Here is a 7,977-nt window from a genome sequence, read left to right as displayed (position 1 = left end):
AATACCATATAATCAAAATGTGAGGAACAGAGTGGGGAGAACACATAAGTCATGGGCAGTTGGGTATGAAAGGGAAAGAAAAATGACTCCCTTTCTTGAAAAAGGAGGAGTTTTCTTGACAAAATTCACTAAAATGAATTAATAATTGACTTTTAGGTATTTGCAGTTAGTGCTCCATTGCTCTATTAGAAAAAAACAAACAAAAGGAAACAGGATTGCCATTGACTATTCTCTAAACTTCCAGTAACAGTAAGAGATATTTTACTAGAACACCTATCTGATCCAAGTTAACTCAGCAAGAAAAGGCAGCCAAGATCAAGTGACAGGCTATTGTGAATTCTACATACCTTAGAATCCTAATTGCTAGCTCAAAAACTCATTATTTTAAATTTAACTAAATTACTTACCAACCCTACATGTTATCTTCTACTTCTTTACACATTTATAGAGCTCTGAAAAAGCTCTATAAATCTCCAAAGAGTGTTCCATCCATTGGCTTGTTTTTTCTTTCTCCCCTGTGGAACTTTTTTTTTTTTCAAAACACAGCTTATATTACATCTTTAAAATATCACAAATAATCTGAGGAATCATCTGGCCTCTTGCTGTTTCTGTAGCTGGACAACTTAGAACTTATTTATCAGCCTGCTGACTCTTCCTTTTTTAGAAACATAGATACCCTTCCCAAATTTTCTGATATCCTCGTTTTTAACTGCCATGGCTTGCTGAATCAAAACAGCTGAATCCAAGTTCAATGTCATTTCCTTCAAGCATTAACTCATCTTTGTGGGCTTGATATATTGAACAGGCAATGCCTGACCTCATCCAAACCCTGCAGGTGTATTTTTCACCCAAGACATTTCTGATTTCAACGAGAGAACAATTCTCCTGATAGGGAATGAGCATACACAGGCCTCATTCTGTAAGGAAGTCCAGTGTAACACCCTTGATCATGTTCTGTACATGACTACAGATGATGTGAATGGTAGTCAGTTCCTTGCTATTTTCCCACGATTTGTCAATCCGGAGCATCTTTTTCTTTCCAAGGAAACGGAATTCTACATTGATGTGATTGAAGTCCCTCCTCTGGGTGCCTCTGGGACACTTCACAACAACTGTGCTTCCCTCCAGAGTGAGATTGACATTTTCTGGAATGTCAACAGTCTGATTGCTGAAGATGGTCTTCATCCTCATTGTAGATGTGGGGTGTGGGAGGGGGGGTGAGTCCTGTGGGTCATTTTTAATATTTGCTCTCAGTTTCAGCAGCCTCTTATCTTCTTGCCATCCATAAGGTTCTCAACCCTGGTGTGTGTGTGTGTGTGTGTGTGTGTGTGTGTGTGTGTGTAGGGGTAAAAGGGAAACTGCCTGTTTCTCTCAGCAAATATCTGTTTCTAGCAAGAGGCAGCGAGGGCAAGAGGAGAGTAGGCCTGATTCTGCAGGCGAGGCGGGCGGCTCTAACATCCCCAGCGTCACACATTGGCTAGTCTTTTTGTTCACCAACCAAAGCAATGTTGTGGTAAATAGAGATTTGACTATACAGTTCCTCTTCCAAAGCATGCTATTAAGATATTAGTAGACCAGGCTCAGCAATGTAGCCTGAGACAACCCTTGAACACCTGCTTGCAAGTGTTCATTTTTGTCCTTATCCCTTTTTTCCTGTTAATTTGAAAAAATCATTTCCTCACATTCAAATTCTTAGATGTTTTTTCTGTGAAAATTTGACATCCAAGAGTGTGAATTGGACATTTCCCTATCTATTTGAAGTTTTAAGATACTGATTGTAAGATCCCTGGTTCATATAACAGAAATTAGCATCTCACATTTTTATGTGATTTTCTAAGAAATTTGCTGGGATTTTTCTCTTCTATACATTCAACATTGGTTGCTAAAATGTGTGTCCACCTCAACTTTTCCCCAAACCCTACGATAATTCAATGTTTTATTTCATAGCTTTGGGAATAAAAGATTGTTTTGAAATTCAATATAAATTATGTAAACAATTACCCTTGTTTCTTTTCTTTTTTCTTCTTTTTAGTAAAACCCAAGGGATTAGTAATAGATTATTTTTCTTGATTATTTCCCTTAAAGGACCATGAAATGATCTTCCTTTCATTTTTTTCCTGCTGAGGAGACTTCAGATGTGGTGGCAAGTTATTTGTGAGCATGTGGATACAGGCAACCACTCTAGGAAAAGTAGAACAAGATGGAAGGAGCCAAGGTTCCTGATACCATGAAGACGCTGTGCCGGTAAGACATTCTTAGTTTTGTGTTGAATTATACCTAATGGCTTGTCCAGGTAAAGTTAGACTAATTAATCCATAGTGCTCAAGGCTTCTAAAATTTTTTTTGATTATTGAATTTTCAGTAATAAGAAGCTTGTATTAAAACTAGTGACCATTTACCCCTAATTTATTTGTCAGGGCTCCAGTTTTAAATCCTTCCCTTTATGCATATGAACTTGTAAAATCCAGTATTCTCACTTTTGGGTTGGGGAAATACTGTATCATTACTGAACCAGATAGCTTTGGCTGCAAGTAACTGAAATCCCAAATCAAATAGATTTTAATATTTAAAAAAAGGCTTTGGGTAAGATTTGGTCTGGCGTCATTCCTTTGAGAATTTCTTGGCTCTGCTGGCCTTAGTGATCTCTATCATCAGATTAGATTTTTATTTTTTAAATGAGAACTGAGGTGAGACTACTTGGTTCCAGAAGAATTTTTAGCTGAATCCATGATGGCCCAGCGAAAGTCTACCTTTCTAAGCACCCTTGCAGCTGGGTGTGACCACATGACCAGAGCTGGTCAATAGGATATGAGCAGAAGACATGAATGCAAGTTCTGAGTCTTGTTCTTAGAAAGACGAGGCATGCACTCCTCCCACCTTTTCCTTCTTCCCCTTGAATAGACTTGGGACATGTAATTATACAGGTAAAGGTAACTCTTTTGAAGACAAGCCCAACTTGAATCCTACAAATTAAGGCAGAACACAGAGAAAGGATTCTGGGTGTCTGACACTGTGAAACCGCCATGGTAGCCTTGAACTTCTGATGTTTAATTCTATATAGAGAAAAAAAGATTCCTGGTTTGTTTAAGTCACTATTATTCTGGATCTTTATAGAGCAGCCCACTAGAAACTCTGCGGTCCCTGAGACCCTTTTAATGGATTTCTGAGGGTAAGTCTATTTTTTTATCCTCACTTGAGGATATGTTTATTAATTTGAGAGAGAGAGGAAAGGAGAGAGAGAGAGAGAGAGAGAGAGAGAAACATCGATGTGAGTGAAACACTGATCGGTTGCCTCCCATGCCTGCTTTGACTGGGGATTGAACCTGCCGCCTTGATATGTGCCCAGACCGTGAATTGAACCAAAAACCGTTTGGTGTATGGAATGATGCTCCAACCAACTGAGCCACAGGGCAAGGGTGGTCATTCTATTTTTATAATAATACTGTTGTAGGTTGGATAACAGCCCACCAAAGATGTCCTTAAATTCCTATCGTGTCAAGGATAAAATTTAAATCAACAATGTGATGCCAAAGCCTCATTATTTGCCCTGCCAGTACCCCTCCCAGATCCCTCTACCATACACTCCATCTTCTCTGGACTCCTTTCGTTCCTTGAACTCACTAATGTCTTTATTGCCTTATGGACTGTGCATTTATTGCCCCCTGGAATAATCCACCCACCCTTCACTTACCTGTAATTCATCCTTCAGCTCTCAGCGTACAATGTCACTCCCACACAGAGGCCTTTGCTGATCTCTACCCATTTATTCTTTCTCATCGATCCTGGCTCTTTCCTTTGCTGACCCTTATCACACTGTAGTTATACGTTTATTTATATGTGCCCTTTGTTATGCCTGATTATCCCACTAGAATTCAAGTTCCACGAGGGCAAAGCTGTGTTTGTTTTGTTCTTTTACATCCTATGATGACAGTGCAGTTTCTGATACATAATAATGATCAATAAATGTTTGTGGAATGAATAAACAAACAATATCGCAAGATGAGAGTGTTTAATTCAATTTATTACCCAACCACCCTTTAAACATTTGTTGAATGCCTATTGGTGTTAAGTACTGGGAATAAAAATATGAATAAAACACATCCCATATCTGTCTTTGCAAATAGGATCTTGAGAAGGGAAGATTACTTGGATTATCCAGGTGAGTCATAAATGTCATTATATGTTTTCATTTTTTTAAAAAGTTTGGAGACCATTTTATGTAAATGTATGAACAACCAATGAGCTACTGCAATCCAAGAAAGCTCTTTACATTTTGAACCTTTGTGCAGAATGGGAAGATGAAGTAAGACTGATGGTATTTGGCAGATTTCTCCTGTGCTCCAGACCGGGACATAGAGATACAGGTAAGTGTTTATATAGTTAAAGAGCAGAGGCCCACGCGAAACTTCACATCCCAAGCTGGCTCCCCAACCCAAAAATTACCATTGGCCCCTGAGAACACCCAAAGACCACCCTTCCAGGTTTCACACAATATCAATTGCAGAAACACGCACGGCAAAGTATAAGTTTTATGCATATCACAGAGCACACACACACACACACACACACACACACACACACACACATCTTTCAGAGGGAATGACAGTTGCCAGCGTCTGGTGGTTTTGTGACGAGCAGCTTACTAGCAAACATGTCTCCTAGAGTTGTGAGCAGGCAAATACATTGAGCTCATTTTGCTGTAATTCCATCTATTTTGCAATGTCTGCACAGTGTCTGTCGCTGGCTGTTAACTTACTCGTTCTTGACAGGACTCTGCTTTATAGATTGCACTTTTTAAAAAATGCCAAAGGCATTTTCACACTTGTTAGCTTGACCGCCACCACTAAGGTATACTAGCAAGTTAAAGGGTAGGTGGAGGTAGGCAAAGGGGCAGGGGAATGGGTCTGAAGAGAGACTTTGCTTGGGGCAATGGGACACAATGCGTGTGCAGATGATGCTTTGCTTTCTTTTTTTTTTTTTTTCATTCTCACCCGAGGATATTTTTCCATTGATTTTTAGAGAGGGAATGGAAGAGAGAGGGAAAGATAGAGAGCAATATTGATGTGAGAGACACACATCCATTGGTTGCCTCCTGCATGCACCCCGACCGAGGTATCGAACCCGAGACCCTTCAGTCCACAGGTCGAGGCTCTATCCACTGAGCAAACCGGCTAGGGCACAGATGGTGTTTTAATGAACTGTGCACTTGAAACCTGTACCCCAATGAATTCAATTTTTTAAGAAAGGAGTAAGTGTCCTCTATGCCTTACTTGCTACAGTCTCCTTCTTCGGAGAGGATTCCCATGACGGTAACAGCGATGGGGGAAGTTGGTGCCAACGACACGAATACATTTCTGTGGTGGAAAGATCTCACTTGAGAAGGCTTTCTCCTTGGATGGTGCTGGGTCCCCTCTGGGGAGTGGAGCGTCTTGGCAGGGTGTCCGCTGAAGACTGGATCTTTTCTGTAGTTTCTTGCTCTTCAGTTCACAAATTGTTTACAAACCATTTCAGATAAGGCATGGGAGAGTGCTTAGGAGTTTTGTTTCGACTTTTGAAAACTCAGAAGCCATGATATGTATTCTTATAAAAGGTAGCTTTTACAACACAGAGAAGATAAGGTGATGTGAGGACGGAGGAAGATATCGGCTGGAGAAATGCCGGCGGCCACCAGAAGCTGGACGAGGCGAGGAGCAGATCCTCCCTAGAACTTCCGGAGGGGGTGTGGCCCTGCTGACATTTTGATATGAGCCCAATGATGCTGACTTTGGACTTCTGGCCCCCAGAGCTGTGAGAGAGTCAGCTTCTATTGTTTTAAACCGTCCGGTCTGTGGTCATTTGTTACAGCAGCCACAGGAAACAAATACAGACAACGATGCAGTAAATAAGTCCTTGCAAAACAGTATCGTACATGAAGATAAAAATCAAGGTGGTGTATTGGAAAGAGCTGTCTGGGCGGTGTTTGGGACAGTGTGCCAGAGGAGGAGATAAGCAACCATTTTCCAGGCGAGGCTAAGGACAGCGTGTGGGGGCGTCATTCTTGGCAGAAACAGCAGCACAGGTAAAGGCACGGGGGCATCCAGAGCATGGTGTGTTCAGGAAACCGAAACATCTGGTTTCAGCTGGAGCGCGAAGAAGAATGGTGGAAATAAGGAGGTAGAGAATTAAGCTGTGGCCAAACTGGGAAGCATTAATGTGCTACACACCTTTGTTCTGTAAGTGATAGGGAACTATTGGAAATATAGGGATGGCTGATTTGTAGAGAATGAAGTTCTGCAGCAACATGAATAATGGACAAAAGAGCCGCGAGACCAGCTCAGTTCTGCTAATAACTGTATTTAAAAATGAATAAGACAGTTCTTGCCCTTCAGTAGCTTAGAGACTCAGAGGGGGAAACAAACATGGAGGCACATGTGTAATTTATCCCAGAGGCTTGTTATAAGGCTGTGGCCATAATCCTGTAAGAGATGGTAGACTAAGGCAGTTGCGGGAGGGATAGAGAAATAAAGATATTTGGAAGACATGTCCTGGGTATATACACTAACAGAACTTGGAGGTCTACAATTATGGAGTGTAGGAGAGGGAAGTCGCAAGGATGAAGCAAGAATTTTATTAGCTTGTGTGGCTGAGAAATACCACTAACAGAATTATAGAGAAAGATCTAGGGATATAGTGCTAATTGAATTTAAGATGCCTGAGGGATAGCCAAGTAGAAACTTTGCGGAGATGTTAGAAATATTGGTTGAGAGTCTAGACACACAAATCTGGACATCATCGGCAAGAGGTGGGACTTGAAGCTATGAAAGACGATGAGTAGACAGAAAGAGAAGAGAAGAGAATCAAGATCAGAGCCGTGGACAGTACTGACAGTGCTAGTGCTTGAATAGGAGAAATACAAACTGTGCAGTGTACCAAAAGGGTTGTAGACATGAGTAAGTATTCTGGCCTATGACTTCTGTCAATGCCTTTATTTGAAAGAATTTTGGATCTCTTAGAAACTCAAGTTGTCCCAAGCTAACAACTGGGAACTTGGTTGACGGCCTACACTTCTGTGCATGTTGGCTTGCTAGGATCCAGTCTAAGGATAAGGCCTTGTAATTTGGTTAACCTGAACACCCACGTCAATAGCCAAACCCTTGATCAAATTATTAAACAATTAATCTCGTGAGCACTTAATGATCCAATCTAATTGGTCAATAGGCTGACCATAACGAAAATCAAAATGCCCCTTTGAAAAGTTGCACCAATTTATCATGTAGACATTCCTTGAGATAAGCATTTAATTTTTCAGTTATTAACAGGCTTCTTGTTAGATTGGCAATGACTCTGAAGCTATGTAACTCGTGCTTACATGAATGAGGTCAGTGCTCAGGAACCTCTTGCACTCTCCTTGCCCTTTCTGTGGGTTTCTGACAGACTTGAGGCATGAGCAAAGGAGGAGGAAAGAAGGAAAGAAAAGAAGACAGGAGAGGGAGAGAAAAGGGGAGAGGGAAGAGTCAAGCGAGAAATGGATAGAGAGAGAAGGCAGAAACAGAAAAGCAAGGTTATCTGAATTTGTTCCTGAAGGGTAGGATAAAATATTTCAGCGATCACAAGATTAAGTGAGGTGAAGTAGGAAGCATGTATTTTGATGCCAGACAAACCTGGGCTCTGAGCCCTGGCTCTGCCATTCTATTCATGTGACCTTGAGTCAGGTAATCTCTCTGAGCTTCATTTCCCTCCTCCTGAGAGGTATCTTGGTAGAGAGGTGAAGAACCACATTTCTGGGGCTGGGTTTAAAATGTGATTTTGACATATGCCAGCTGCATGACCTTGCGAAAGTTTGTTAACCCCTAATGACTCCGTTTCCTGGTGTTTTAAGGTGGTATAATAAAAAAATCTGCTTTATCTAGATGTTGACTCTTGAATGACTTAATACCTGTGAAGCACTTGTAAAAGTGTGCTTGATAATGTTAACTATTAGCTATAAATTGTAATAAT

General features: G+C 41.0%; 1 pseudogene; it reads right to left on the bottom strand.

Moving 5' to 3' along the window:
• Positions 1-623: 623 nt before the first annotated feature.
• LOC102438781 lies at positions 624-1,185 on the bottom strand (annotated as a pseudogene).
• Positions 1,186-7,977: the final 6,792 nt, after the last annotated feature.

The sequence above is a fragment of the Myotis lucifugus genome, unplaced genomic scaffold (assembly GCF_000147115.1).
Source record: "Myotis lucifugus unplaced genomic scaffold, Myoluc2.0 scaffold_18, whole genome shotgun sequence".
Lineage (NCBI taxonomy): Eukaryota > Metazoa > Chordata > Mammalia > Chiroptera > Vespertilionidae > Myotis > Myotis lucifugus.
This window is presented reverse-complemented; position numbering and strand designations above follow the sequence as displayed.